Source organism: Eucalyptus grandis, chromosome 6 (assembly GCF_016545825.1).
Source record: "Eucalyptus grandis isolate ANBG69807.140 chromosome 6, ASM1654582v1, whole genome shotgun sequence".
NCBI classification, from domain to species: domain Eukaryota; kingdom Viridiplantae; phylum Streptophyta; class Magnoliopsida; order Myrtales; family Myrtaceae; genus Eucalyptus; species Eucalyptus grandis.
This window is the reverse complement of record NC_052617.1, coordinates 28,368,233-28,383,447: the sequence shown is the minus strand read 5'-3', so window position 1 is coordinate 28,383,447 and position 15,215 is coordinate 28,368,233. Positions and strand designations below refer to the sequence as shown.

Here is a 15,215-nt window from a genome sequence, read left to right as displayed (position 1 = left end):
CTAGGGTGTGAAAAACGGAAGTCTTGAATGTGTTGTTTTGAAGTTGAAATCTATTCTCGAGTAAACAACCAAACCCAGAATGTTGTGATGGCTTGCATGCGATGCTTGAGTCGGAGTTTGGCTTTAACTTCTTCATGAAAGTTGTAGATAACATCTTGAAGTATGACATAATAAAATTTGAGACAAAATAGTTTATTTTTGGGGTGAAACCCTCCCTCTACGAAAATGTTAGATCTGAAGCTGTTTTGTTGACCTCTTGGTGATTTTGTGTGTTGCATGTCACTTTTTACTGAGAATTTCACTTTGACTTCTTCATAAAAGTTATATATAACATCTTGAATACTAACATACTCAAATTTGAGGTAAAACAAACAAGTATAGCCTAGTGAAATGATTTTTCTTTTGGAGACGTTAGATCTGGAAATGTTGTGCTGAACCTCAGTGACTTCGTGGACTATAAAGTTTCCTTTGAAAATTTCATCTTGATTCCTGAATGAAAGTTGTGGTAGACCTCTTGAGGAAAAACATATAAAAAATTCAGAGGAAAAGAAGGAATATAAGTAGGTGAAATCTTGATTTTTCGGAAACGGCTAAACCTGGAATGTTCGGTACTAGGAACAGGAGCTTCGACCGTTCATAACAAATTTTCTAGGACAAATCTGACATTGGTGTCTTCATCAAAAATATTCCTTAGGGTATTTACTACCACATACTCAAATTTTATAATTTTTGAAGGTCATTAGGGTATTTAATCGGAATTATTCCAAAAACCGAGTAATCTGTCATGTTCGGTTTAGTCAGTCTCAATGCATGGGTCATATCATTTTATGTGAAACCCTTTTGACAAAGTGTTCTTCATGAAGTATATTTATTTATGTCTTCCCTATGACATATTAAAATTTCATAATTTTTGAAGTTTTTTTTTTTTTGGTAAGTAAAAAATTTGGACCATTTCTCGATTTGTGCGTGTCATCCTTGCGCAGGGGCCATGCTAATCTTCTCTGTATTGTTCCAATTTTATCGGATGTCTCCGAAGAGACCATAATTTTTTAAGTTCATATACCTATTTAACCAAAAATATTTCAAAATCTGTGCAAGCTGTGTTGATAGAATAGAAATGCTGTGATTCGTGATCTATATCAAATTGTATGAGGGTCTTTTGATGCAGTGTCCGTTACGAAACATTTTCCTTTATGTCTTGACTATTACATGTTCGATTTTTATAAATTTTGAAGACCATTTGGGCATTTAATGGAAATATTTTCTAAAACTATGCAAGCTGAATTATACGAATTTCAAATGCTGGAAATTGTGATTATTTTGCTTTGGATGAGCCCTATTAATTATATTGATTGAGGTGATTGAATATTGCTGAGCATGTGATGATAATTGGCATTGCATATAGAATCAAATGATGAATTAGCCTGTGTTGCCATTACATCATGTGCCATGCTGATTGTGAGACATAAATTGGTGAACATGAATTATGATGAATGAGTAAACTGTTGGAGGCGGCCGATAAAGCCCTAGGAGTGTCAGGATGCCCGGGATGGGGGGTGCCGGATGCCCGGATTGTATTGAGATACATGCCCGGAATGGTTGGGTGCCGGAAGCCTCGGAGGTTTGTGCCCGGGGAATGCCTCATGATGCCAATTGGGATGCGAGATGCCGGAATGTGGGGGTGCCGGATGCCCGATTGTATGTGTCGGAGGTTTCTCGTAATGCCAGGTTGGGGTGCGAGTAATAGAATGTGGGATGCAATTACTGATCCCGGGAAAGAAAGATGTGGTGATCAAATTGAAAGATAAAAAGTGGAAATTGAATCATACACATATGATATGATGACATATGTATGGATGTGTGACATCATGATGATGAGTGCATGGTTGTATGTGCACCTATGGCATGATGATATATGTGTGACATGATGATGATGAGTGCATGGTTGTATGTGAACCTATGGCATGATGGTACATGTATGACATGATAATGATGAGTACATGAGGATGTGTGTACATATGATATGATGACATATGCATGGCTTTAAGGTAAGCTATGCTTAGATGCATGAATGACATGTATTGTGCTATGATTGTTATGACTATATTATGTGATGCATTGTGGATCTTTTACCTGCTGAGTGGTTGTACTTACCTCTTCGGGGACCAACATTTCAGATTAGAAAGATGCCGCTACCTACCGTCACGCGGGGCACCTTCTATGGCCTCCCATCTGATATAAAGGTAGAGTGTACGGAGATCGACTGCGTTACCATCCTTGGTCTGACGTTTGTGCAAGTGCGAGTGCTGGTCATGTACGATTTGCAGAGATTTTCATTAGAAGATCCAAAGATTATATCATCTACATAAATCTGTACAAGCAAAAATCTTTTTCTTCTCTTTTTTATAAACATGGATGTGTCAACTTTTCCTTTCTCAAAGCCATTATCTGTTAAAAACTTACTTAACCTTCCATACCAAGCTCAACATGCCTACTTCAGACCATACAATGCCTTCTTTAGTCTGTAGACAGAGTCTAGTTTTATGGGATCTTCAAATCCTAGTGATTATTTTACATAAACTTCTTCTTGTATGAATCCATTAAGGAAAGAGCTTTTGACGTCCATCTGGAATAACCTGAATTTTTTAAAACGGGCAAAAGCAATTAATAATCTAATTGCTTCTAACCTTGCTATTGGTACATAAATCTCATCGTAATCTATCCCTCCTTCCTGTGTGTATCATTTTGCCACAAGCCTTGTTTTGTTTTTGATTATTTTACCTTTTTCATCCATCTTGTTTCTATATACGCACTTTGTTCCAATCACAAATTTGCCTTTGGGTTTAGGAATCAGCTCCCACACATCATTAATACTGAATTATCTGAGTTCTTCCTGCATAGCTTATATCTAGCTTTCTTCGGATATTGCTTCTACTCCTTTTGGTTCTATTTCTGAAATAAGTGCTATTGCACTGGAATCTTCTTTTCCTTTGGATCTAGTGCAGATTCCTTCATCTAATTTGCCAATGATGAGTTCTTTGGGATGACTTAATTTTTGCTTCCAGTTGCCATTTGATTTGTCATTCTATTGATCATATGTTTCCTTTGATTCTTTTAGTTCCACTCATTGTTGTTCTCCAGAAGATTGAAGTTCTCTAGAGGAATTAGACTTTATTGAGTCTGGAGCTGGTTCAGACTCTTCAAGTTGAACCTGATCTTGTTGATTCTGCATATTTTCCTAAAATCTGACGTTCATTAATTCTTTTACAATTTGAGTCTTCTTGTTAAAGACCCTATAAGCTTTACTTGACATTGAATAGCCAAGAAAAATTCCTTCATCGAATTTTTCTTCAAACTTTCAAGATCAATCATTTGCATTCTTCAAGATAAAGCACTTACAGCCAAAAACATGAAAGTAAGAGATGTTAAGCTTCTTCCCTTTATATACTTCATAGGGAGTCTTATCTATGATAGGCCTTAATAACACCCTATTGATTATATAACAGGCAGTAGAGACTACTTCTGCCCAAAATTGAGAATATATTTTGCTTTCTATCAATAGAGTTCTGGCCATTTCCTATAAATATATGTTTTTCCTTTCCACTATTTCATTTTGTTCTGGAGTATATGGAGAAGAGAAAACATGTTGAAAACTAGATTCATCATAGAAGTTTGCAAAATCTTATTTTTCAAACTCACCTCCATAATTTGTTCTTATGCTTAAGATAGCATAACCTTTCTCGTTCTGAACTTTCTTGGCAAACTTTGAAAAATAAAAGAAAGTTTCAGACTTACTTACCAAAAAAAAAAAAATACTCGAGAAATTTGAATCTGAGTTCTTGTTGGTCCAAAAAGATCCATATGAAGAATCTGCAAAACACGACTAGTAGAAACCTCATCTACTAGTATAAAGGAACTTCTGACCTATTTTACCAAAATATAGGGAGTGCACAATTCACATTTTAATAAGCCAAATTAGGAAGCCCTTGAACCAGCTTCTTAAAAGAAATTTTGGCAATTTGTTTCATATTTACATGACCAAGCTTTCGATGCTAGAGACTTGCTTTATTTTGTATTGAAATAAAGCACTGAGAATTTTCTGGATTTACATCCAGAAGATATATGTTGACATGCCTTCGCCCAGTAAAAGATTGAGAAAAATCTTGAATTATTCCAGAATAAATACCTTCTTGAAAGTTTATTCTGAAACTTATATCACAAAGCTAACTTATACTCAGAAGATTGTAGTTTAAACCTTTTACTAGGGAAACATTGTTGATAGTCAGACTTTCAATCTTCACTAATCCATATCCTATAATTTTCCTTTACTGTTTCCACCAAAAGAAACATTTCCTCCTTTAAGTCTTTCAAGCTTTACGAAGTAGTTTGAGTCTCCTATCATATGCCTAGAAAGCCACTATTTAAATACCTACAATCAAAAGAACAACTCAAACTTTCTTTGGTACCCAGATTTTCTTAAGTCCAAAAGAGTTAGTGTTAAAAATAGTCTTTACCCATCCTTCTTAACTGGTTTCCAAACTTTGGGACATTCATTCTCAAAATGTTGTGAGCTGTTACACTCAAAACATCTGAGAGCACTTCAGCCAACAAGTTTTACAAACACTTTTTGAAAATGATTTTTGTAAAATACATTTGGAGGTCTTCGTCTAAGTCTCTCTTTTACTTTAGGAAAATCAATTAAATGAATTGTTTCATTATTCATACCCAAACCGGATTTATTAAAATAGGGTATTTGAGCTGTAAGAATTTTCTCCAATTTTTCTAATCCTTTGGAAAACCTTTTTAAAATATCTAAAATCTCCCGTTTTAAACAGACATTTTCCTTTGAAAGAGAATTAGAATTTTCTTTCAAATTATCAAAACTTCTTTTCAGATTTTCAAACTTTTCTTTCCAAGAGACTTCTTGTTGCCTGAGCTTAGAATTTTCTTTTTTTAGTTTGAAAATCCTTTTAAGAGAGGATTTAAGACTGAGACAAAGTTCATCTATATACATAGACTTTAACAAGAATTTCTAAGTAACTAACCTCGAATTCTTTATCATAATCTGAATCAATATATGTTTCTAATTCTGAGTCTGACTCTGAGCGAGCCATCAGACATATGTTTGCAAATTCCCCTTTGCTTTCTTCACATTCAGTGTCACTCTAGGTTTTTTCTTTAAGAGCTTTCTTATACTTCTCAAACTTCCCCGTCTTCTTTTTCAACAAGGGACAGTTTGGTCTGATATGCCCCTTTTTCTTACACTCGAAACATATTACGTCATTGCTAGTTTCAACGTCTTCTATTGGTCTCTTCTGGGAATTTTGCATGCTTTGCTTCTTCCAATTTAACCTTCTTCCTTTTCTGTTTAGTTTTCTGAATTTCTTTATCATAAGGGCTAGCTCCTCATCGTCCATATCATCATCTAAATCTGTATCATCAAAATCAACATTAGATTTTAAAACAATTAATTTTTTACCTTTTGGATCTTCCTCATCATCGATCTGCTCCACTTCGTACGATTGAAGCATGCCTATTAGTTCATCAACTAATAGAGGCATGGTCTTTTAAGTTTCTCTAATTGAAGTCTTCATATGATTCCAGTCCTTTGAAAGTCTACGTAGTAGTTTGTTGACTTTCATTGGTCTAGAAATTGGTTGACCTTGATAAGCCAAACCATTCACAATTTATGTAAAGCAACTGAACATATCACAAATAGATTCTCTAGGCTTCATTCCAAAGACTCATATTGTCCAAGTAAAATACTTATCTTTGTCCCCTTCACACAATCAATCCCCTCATAAGTGACATGAAGTCTATCGCAAACTTCTTTTGTTGTTTCATAGGAGGAGATTCCGTTATACTTAGTGGGAGACAAGCCACAGTATAAGGAATAAATTGATTTTACATCAAGAGCATGTCTTTTGGTAATTTCAGCTTGTGTGAATTCATCAGCATCTTTTTCTATCACTTCTTTCTCTTTGTCCGAAACTAATGTTGCCTTTGAATTTGTTCCTTTTTCAACAACATCCCACTCTAGGGAATCTCTAGATCTAAGAAATGCCTTCATTTTGTTCTTCCACACATTATACTCATTTCCATCGAAATAAGGAGGTCTGGTATTACTCTGTCATTCAACCAATCCTGGAGCCAAAATACTAGCCATAAAAGATCTTTAGTTTAGAAGTAAAAACACTTCAATAAAGTAATCACACAAGCTCTGATACCAATTGAAAGAGCTAATATAAACACCTGAATTGAGGTGAATAGGTGTAAAACATATTTATCTAAAGATGCAGTAAAAATATTTTTTTTTTAAACTAAGTCAGTTAGACAATAGATTTCTAATAAAAATTCAGACTCAAATAAGATGTTTTGAAAATATAGTGAAACTTAGAAAAATAACACAATAAATAAATTAAAGGAGTTTAGAGAAGAGAAAATGAACACAAGATTTATAGTGGTTCGGCTTAAATTAAGCCTACATCCACTCTCCCACGCTGACAACCTTCTGGCTGGATTCACTTTGAATCGAAAGAAAATTACAACAATATAAAACTTACTACTTAGTAAAGAGTTTCTTTTTCTCTCACTAAAGTGATGTTTGGTAATCATCCCAACAGTGACTAATTCTGATTTTTTGTTCCCGAGAATAGTTTGGAAACATAATCACATTTGGTAAAAATTTTGTTCCCGAAATAGATTTGGAGTAGAAATAAAAATAAATAAATAAAAGTTGATTCTTGTTCCGAGAACAAATTTGTGAATCAAGTCTTCTTCCATTTTCTCTTCTTCTTCTTCTCTGTTCTTCTTCATCTACCACCATCCCGCAATTGCCATCCGTCGTCCGCCACCATTGTCTACCACCACCGTCTGTCGCCGCCATCCGCCACCACCGCCGTCCACTACCACCATCCGTCGCCACCGCCGCCGGCAACCAGTCTAGCGAGCTCGCCGGGGCTAGGCAAGCCTCATAATGCCCAAGCCTTGCCCGGCTGCCGACGAGGCTCGGCCGATGTGGGCCAGCCTCGCCAAGGGCCGACAATGCTTCATAAGCTCACCGACCACAAGAAGAAGAAGAATAAGAGAAAAAAAAGGAAAAAAAGAAAAGGAAAAAGTAAAAAAAAAAAAAAAGTAAAAAATATATATTTAAAAATTAAAAGAAATTGATTTGGAATAGAATCAATGAGCACGGTACCAAACGCAATTCTATTCTAGAATTAGAAATTTTGGACAGTTATTAAACGGCTTAAAATGCTTAGAAATTGTTCTTGGGAACAGAATAAAAAAGAATCATTTCTGATCAGAATCTATTCCTAGGAACAGAATCGTTACCAAACATGCCCTAAGTCACTCCTTAGTGTTTCTCTATCTTTCCAATACACGTATGAGCACTATCGATGAAGAACAAGTGATTTGAGAAGTTTCAGACTTTGGAATTCTAGTTTTCACGCTCTCTTGCAAATGACTCGAAAAACCTCATTAAATACTCCTTCATGCCTTTATGACAATTGTCACTATATAAAGGAATTTCTCCAATTAACCCATTGGACAGAATCAATCAAAGAGATCCCAAGCCATTTGAAGATTGAGATGAAAGTCCAATAGTCCCGGTCGCCTATACAATCAGAATATTGGTTTTCATAAGTAAATTATTTCCCAAAAAAATAAAATACTTGTCTTCTAAATTGATTTTATCGATCTGTGATTGATTTCATCAATAATATCCAAAAAGATAAGTGAGATTTTCAACCAAAAAGCCATATATATCTTGTTCATACCAAATCCTTGTTGGAAGAACAATAATCCTGAATTTGATTATTTCTTCGTTCTTCACTTAAGTTCAGTCTAGGTCTTCGTCAGAGTGGGGCAGACTTCTGATGTAAAATAGACTTTGATAGAATTCCACAGAAGTCTAGTATTCCTCATGATAAGAATAAGAATAGAAATATAAAAGTTTTATCAATTTCAAAATCTAATAGGAGTTTTCTCAACAATTCTAACACACGAAACACTAGACAAAACATGTAAAGTTGTCCTAGCACAACGGTACACGTCTAATATGACTTGAACCTTGCGTGGCCACGTGTCTCACTAAATCGACCATGGCCTTGACTAATCCCATACCACATCAATGCAAATCTCCTCAAGTTCGAAAACGATCCGCACCTAGACCGGATCGACCCACAACATCACGACCCAATGAAGAGCGATGCTGACTTCTCCAACAGTTGACGCGGTTCACAACCTTACAACTCGAAACCAATGTTGACCGTGCCGACGGTTGTTGCGATACATGACTATACGAGTCAAGATTGAATTCAGCTTAAACCAACAAGAAGAAAACTATGATACAACGGCAACTCGATGCATTCGAGCCCGAATTTGTTGATTCCTATAATGGAAACCCAAGTAGCGGCAGCATCACATAATATAGAAGAATAGGACTTCCACTTGCCTTGAATCCTCGGTGGTGCAGGCCGGTGGTGGAGCAGCGAGACGACGCGAGCAGAACGATGGCAAAGCTGTGAGGTTTTTTGGTCGGCAGCAAGAATAAAGTGAGATGGTGGTGCAGCGAGGTGGTGCAAACATGTTGAGTAGCTAGGCAAAAACGAGGCTGTGAGAGTCTTGATGAAGATGATTCCTCGCTGAAGACGCCGATGAATGAAGGAAATTGTGAGGTGAAGGAAAATGAGAGAGAGTCTTCTTCTATGCTTCGGCTCCTCTGCCTACTTGACTATCTTGGTCAAATTCTTCAGCTTGGTGGCAACCCAAAGAAGAGACGTGTGGAGTGGACGTGACCCTTAGTGGAATCTTCATTGCCACTTTGAGCAAATTCACAGAAACGTGGCTGCATTTTGCTGTCAAAGTCTTCGTTGGTGGCAAGCTGAGGAGGAGGCGGATGGGGGTTGACGTGGTTGATGGTGGGGTTCTCCACTCCTCCCTTTGACAAGTTGCACATATGCATGGGGATGAAGGGGAATTTGCATGGGAGGGCTGGCTTTGCAGCGTGATGAAGAAAGCAAACATTGGTGGGAGAGGAGACGTGGCCGTTCTTGGATTAATTCTTTTTTAACATCTCATGGTCATGGTCAATCTTTGAGATTACATTAATCTCGCTCGTGGCATTTCATGAAGAAGAAATTTAGTGAGGTAGTGGACTAGGTGGCGGTCAAGTTGTCATGGTGCGATGGCCACCAGCCGTCGTCGGGGCCGGCGGCTGGCCAAAGAAGAAGAACAACAAAAATTAAAAATTAAAAAATTAAAATTTAAAAAATTAAAAATTAAAAATTAAAAAAATATATATTTAAAAATAAAAATAATTAAAATTCGATTTTTAAAATAATTATTTTAAAAATTATAAAAATTGTCCATTAAATTTGTGGTGTATAAAACTATTTTAACAATACCATTTTTTAATATATATATAAGAAATAAACTTTCTTAAGTTTAGTTAAATGAGTCGGGTATGAGTCAAGTATAAGTTAGGTTAGGTATGGGTCGAAAAATTTACATTAGGTATAATTGGGTCATAAATGGGTTAATGGGTCAATTTGGGTCGGACCATTTATGACTCGACCCAAACCTAACCCGACCCACCCGTTTAACAACTCTACCTAGGACCAAGAGATCCATTATACACCTTGCCGGCTGACATATTGAAGCTCCGCCTTACATCTCGGCAATTCATCAGTGCTGACAACAACAATATGTGTGCTCGAGACTTTTGGCGAGCCCTCGTTACCAAAGATAGGAATGGATTTGTTGACGGCACCATTCCTCTTCTGGTCGACAACCGAATGTGACGAGTTTGGCACAAATGCAACCAACTTGTTCACACTTAAATCTGAAATTACATAGCCCCGATGTTGCCGTTGGCTTACCAACGACTGAAGACCCAAAGAAGATGTGGGACGATATACACGAGATGTATGGAAAATTGGATCATGCTAAACTTTTTCCACTTACGCAAGCCTTGTCAAAGCTAAAGCAAGGGAACCTCTTGGTTACCACTTGCTTCAACTGACTCTCAACTCTATGGAACGAGCTCGAGGTGGCTGAGGAGGAGCTCGAGGGGCCAGAATCATGTTCTCTTTTCTCTTTATCAACAGGTATCTATGATATGATGCGGCCGTTTACAATAATCACAATATTTACCTCTAATTTTGGAATTTTGCCCATGTCCCCTTGATGACGTGGCACCATGTGAGCCATTAGATTGAGTTGCCCAAATTGCCAAATATGGGCCACCTAATCCAACCTTGTAATCTCCACCGTCCATCCTAGGGTAAGTTTCTTCTTCTTCTTCTTCTTCTTCTTCTTCCTCTTAAATATTTTTGTAAAGTTAAAGAGAGAAGAGAGAGATTGTGAGGTTTTGAATGAAAATGGGTTCTAAATCTAACCCATTTAAGACCCACTTAAGACCCATCTATTAAAGTCTTTAATTGTTAAACCCATTTAACTACTTTTTGTTTAAAAAAAAAAAACAAGTAACCCATATATGACCCATTTAAATGGGTCATAAATGAGCCTCAGACCCATTTTACCACCTCTAGTTCCAGGCGAAAGTTGGCAACCGTGATCAAGTACAACCAGACCCCAAATTGCAATCCCAAGTAGCGATTCATCTCCTGACCCACTAAGCCTATTTCAGGTCTTTGGCCCAAAGGTGACCAGCCCATCCCATTGGGATGAGATCCATAACTAGTCTCTTATCCTAGTGGCGCATACGGAGCCCATTGTTGATTAGGTCCTACACCCCATGGAGCTTGGACAGGGATTCATTGTACTGATGCCCACTGAGTTGAAATTGGAGCGAAGGGATGCTGTTGTTGATGCTACTCGTGGCCTTGTTGTTCTTAAGGTAATTCAATCTATTCTAGAGTTTGGTTCTCCGGTAGATTGTTGTTGTTTGATGTATCTTCCATTGTGTGCAAGTGAGATATCGAAAAAGTTGAATTCCAACTGGGTGTGTCAACTTGTTTTGCAGGGTGAAATCTACAACAACAATTTGAAGAAAACTACCAAGGGCAATCCGGAGTGGTCTATGGAAGCAAGGTTAGAATCGGAGGCTCTAATATCATGAAAGGAAGTGAAAGATGTAGAAATATTTTGGAGGAAGATTGTAATTCATTCACTTGTATAGCACTTGTACATGTACATATTTATAGTACAAAAGAAAGAATAAAGGAAAGAATGAACAAGATTACAATTTGATTACGTTTTCCTACTTTATCTCCAAATATCCTTAACTGAATCTATTAGAATTGAAGTCAAGAATAAAATCATAATAATCGCGATCTTCTCCAACAAAATGTCGCCCTAGCCGAGGACAACTCCACCTCCCATTCACTACCGTGTAGGCTAGCATCGTTACAGCGTCGTGCTCGGCCAGCGGAGGGGGCAGTTTGGATTATAGTTTGGCATCGGATATGGATCTATCCTTAGCCGTCTCTACATGCCCAGGGCCGCCGAAGTTCACGCCTGGTCAGGTTGAGGTGTGGCTGAGTTGAATCTCAACCAAGTGTGGGGCGAACCAACCAAGTGTGGATGGCTGGACGGCTAACCAGGCGGAGGCCAAGCCGAGCGCGGCTAGTTAGAAGGTCAACCGAGTGGGCAGTTACGTCACTTTGTCGTGCGCGACTGCTACAAGAGTTGGGTTGGTCGAGTCAAATTCGGGTCAAGTTCAGTTCATGGGTTTGGCCGTTTGAGGGCCGGTTGTTGTCTAGGCTTGAGTAGAATTGCGGACCGGTTTAGTTTAATTCTTAGGCTTAGGTTTATTTTATTTACTTCCTTTTAGGGGGGAGGGGCTTGTTTTTTCCAGACTGGGCCCATGCATTAAGGCCAATCCTACCGAGGGCTTGGAGCCTTAGGACTCGAGCCCAATCCGAAGATCTGACTAGGGTCCCTATATTCAAACTAATTTTTTTAATCAAAAATTTTTTAATTTTAAAAAATATATTAAAAATTAGTTTTAAAACCCAAAAAAAAATTAAATTTTTAAAATTAGGAAAAGGTTTAGAAATTAAATTTTGGGCAGGTTTTTCTAGATTTTAATGTTAATTCTAGTCTAGAATTAGCTTTAAATTTTCCTAGATTTAGAATTCACATAGTTTAGGATTTTTGATAAACATCTTAGGGTTAGCATGATCTGTGTGAATCTTTAATAAAAAAGAATTGAACTCAAAATTGAACAAACTTATAGGGCCTTACAATAGGGTGTTGCTTGTTCTTAAAGACAAATGTTAGATTGTTGTGTATATGTATATATAAGTGCACACTTTCAATACATTGATTTTTTTTTTTTCCCTTTTAGCATAGTAGCGTAAACCTAGGATCATACCAAACCCAAAAACATTGCATGGAACACTTAGCATGTGAGAACTTTAGAACTCATTATTGGTAAAAGCGTTGTGTGGACATTTTAGTGATTAAATGATCAACTTTAGGTATTGAAATGACAATACTTAGATAACTAGAGTAATCAAATCCCCAACACTAGATCTCTAATTACGTATGAAGTGAGAGATATCCTCTCATACCTCACTAGGTTTCCAATCGACGACTCAAACAAGTTAGTTGCAACTCCTTATTTAGAATTCTCATAGGGTTAATCGAAATTAAAATTGAATATCCCAATTTGCACTAAGTATGAGCTTGAAAGAGCCTACACCTAATCGGAAGCTATAGTTCCATCTTCTAAATAATACCCTAAACGTATGTCATTTCCCCTCCAGACAGAGAAGGTAGATCGCAACAACCAGCACTGTGAAGAGTTCTAGTACCCACTCCTCTTGCAGCACCAACCAATGGTGTAGAGGCAACTGCTACTATTGGTGCGATTCCACCTCCAGCAGTCATTCCTTCGAAAGAATAGATGAGTAGACTCACTCAATGTGGCCCATTTCATGAAGTCCTCAAACAAAGTCGGCTAGCAATTGTGGGTCAAGCGCACACGGATTGACTATTACAGTGGTGACGTCGGCTGGAAGTTGCGGTGCGGCAAGTCTGGATGAGTCGACTTGGCCGAGTTATGGGTTGGAAGTGGGCTTCATGGCGGGGAGCTCGACCAAGAGAACTCACTGTTCAATTTCTTTAACCAAATCTAGATGAGCCAGCGGGTAGGGGGCATGCTTCTCCTCGCTGCTCGACCAAGTCCAACGGAGCTTCAAACATGCGATGCTCATTGACCGCTAAAGCTACAGCTCAATTGTGTCAGGAGCCGGAGCCCTTACACAGTGCACCTGCTGACAACGGCAACGAGCAAGGTAGAGTCCAACAGGCAAGGGAGGAGGAACTTAGGTAGGACTCGGCTGCCCAACTTAATGAGGCCAGAGGCGATGATGGGCGGGATGCGGTCCCTAGTTTGATGAATCCTAATTGCATCAAATCGTCTTTGCTGGCAAAAGCAATGCCTGATGCGGTTGCAAGGGCGGAGAGTAATGTTTTGAGTGATGTTGACTATGACTAGCCATTTCTTTTCTTTTTTTCCCTCTCTTTTTTAATGTAAGTATAAAATAAGAATGGAGATGGTTCATAGAAGAATTCACTCAAAACAAGTTCATTATTAAGCTCTAGTGCCAACTTAATGCATGTGTGGCATGGCAAAATGCATTTTGAGTGATAATGGATAATGTGTGACAGATGAAGGATAGCTTTGATACCAAATTGATCTAGTTGCAAGGGCGGACAATCGGCAACCATTTTTGTGTATCAATAACTCGCATGCAGAATCGATATCTTCAAATATAAAACCATCAAATTAGACAATAGTCAAAATAGGCCTTATTGAGTTGCATTAATTGACGAGGTTTGAGTTGAGCATGCGAGTTAATCAATAGAGCCCAATACTCCCACATCAATGCTAAATAGATTGTCTAGATGTCTATGCACAATCTCCTCAACAAGGACATTAGTGATGGTTGCATTAACACCGTCGACACTTCCAAGTTCCTCACCCATGCCTTGCTTTGATCCCCGCACCTTTTGAGAGAGAGAAAAACTTGAGTTTATTAATAATTTGGAAAATATTTTTCTAATTTTAATCATTATTATCACTTACAAAAACAAGTAATGAAAAATATTTTCATTATTAATGACATTTCATGCCTAAATGTTCTTGTTAATACTTAAAATATTTTTCGAAGTCTTTTTTCTCGAGAGATATAAATGATTAAAATCAAGAATATTTTTTTTTTTTCAAATTATTGATTTTTCGTGAAACAAACGGAGCTTAACGTGCTGAAAGAGGAGAAAAAAGAGAGAGAAGAAGAAATGAAAAAGAAAGAATGATGCGTGAGATGCATGTGTTGGCTCTTAACAAAGATATGAGCCGCCGGTGAAGTGGAGATTGAATTGAGACCTTCGGCCCTGTTTGGTTCAGCATTTGGAATGTTCATTTGGGCTTTAAAGTCTCTTGGCCAAATGCAAAGATATTTGGTTCGTTTTTGTGCGCGAATTTGGCAAAATGCAATTATATCTCCAAGTGGCTCTAAGAGCCTTTAGCCTAATGCAGTTCTTGAGATCATTTAGAAAGTTGCATCTTCGGAATGCAACTCCTGATATTGTTGAGAAGCTCGATTGAGAAGCCGATCCCGAATAAAAATAAAAATATAAACATATAAAAAAAAAAATATAAACATGTCTATTTTTAAAATTTTATGTTTATATATATTTTTATATATTTTATATAGATATAAACATATCAATTTTTATATAAACATATTTTATGTTTATATTTTTATATTTTTATTTAGGCGGTTCGGTCGCCGATTCGGCAATTCGGTGGCGAACTTCAAAAAAAAATATAAACATATTTTTCTTTTTTAATTTAATAAGAATTAATTACAAATGCAAATTTTACCTAACGGTATTTTGGCCAAAGTTGTTTCTCAATGCAAATTTTACCAAACGATATTTGTATTTCGGAAAACTCCCCTCACCCAAAAATATTTGCATTTTTGCAAATGCATTCCCTAAAAGCCGAACCAAACAAACTCGAAGCGGTTAAGTGCATGGGCTTTTGTGAGACAAATGCTATACGAGGGCTTTTTTATTTTTTTAAAAAAAAAAACGGTCTACTTTGGGGAGCTTTTTGAAAATTTCCCCACAAAAAAAGGTTAACTTTAATGTTAAATATTGTTTGGAATATTAAGGATTCTATAAAATTGCCAGACAAAATCGATCAACTCGAGCACATACCGGTCTCTCTCTCT

The 15,215-nt window shown here is 37.2% G+C and overlaps 1 non-coding gene across 1 annotated transcript; it reads right to left on the bottom strand.

Annotated features, from left to right (window-relative positions):
• Positions 1 to 937: 937 nt before the first annotated feature.
• LOC120295178 lies at positions 938 to 1,040 on the bottom strand. The gene has a single exon (XR_005552536.1). It is a non-coding gene; the product is annotated as a U6 spliceosomal RNA (small nuclear RNA).
• Between the last annotated feature and the right edge of the window lie 14,175 nt (positions 1,041 to 15,215).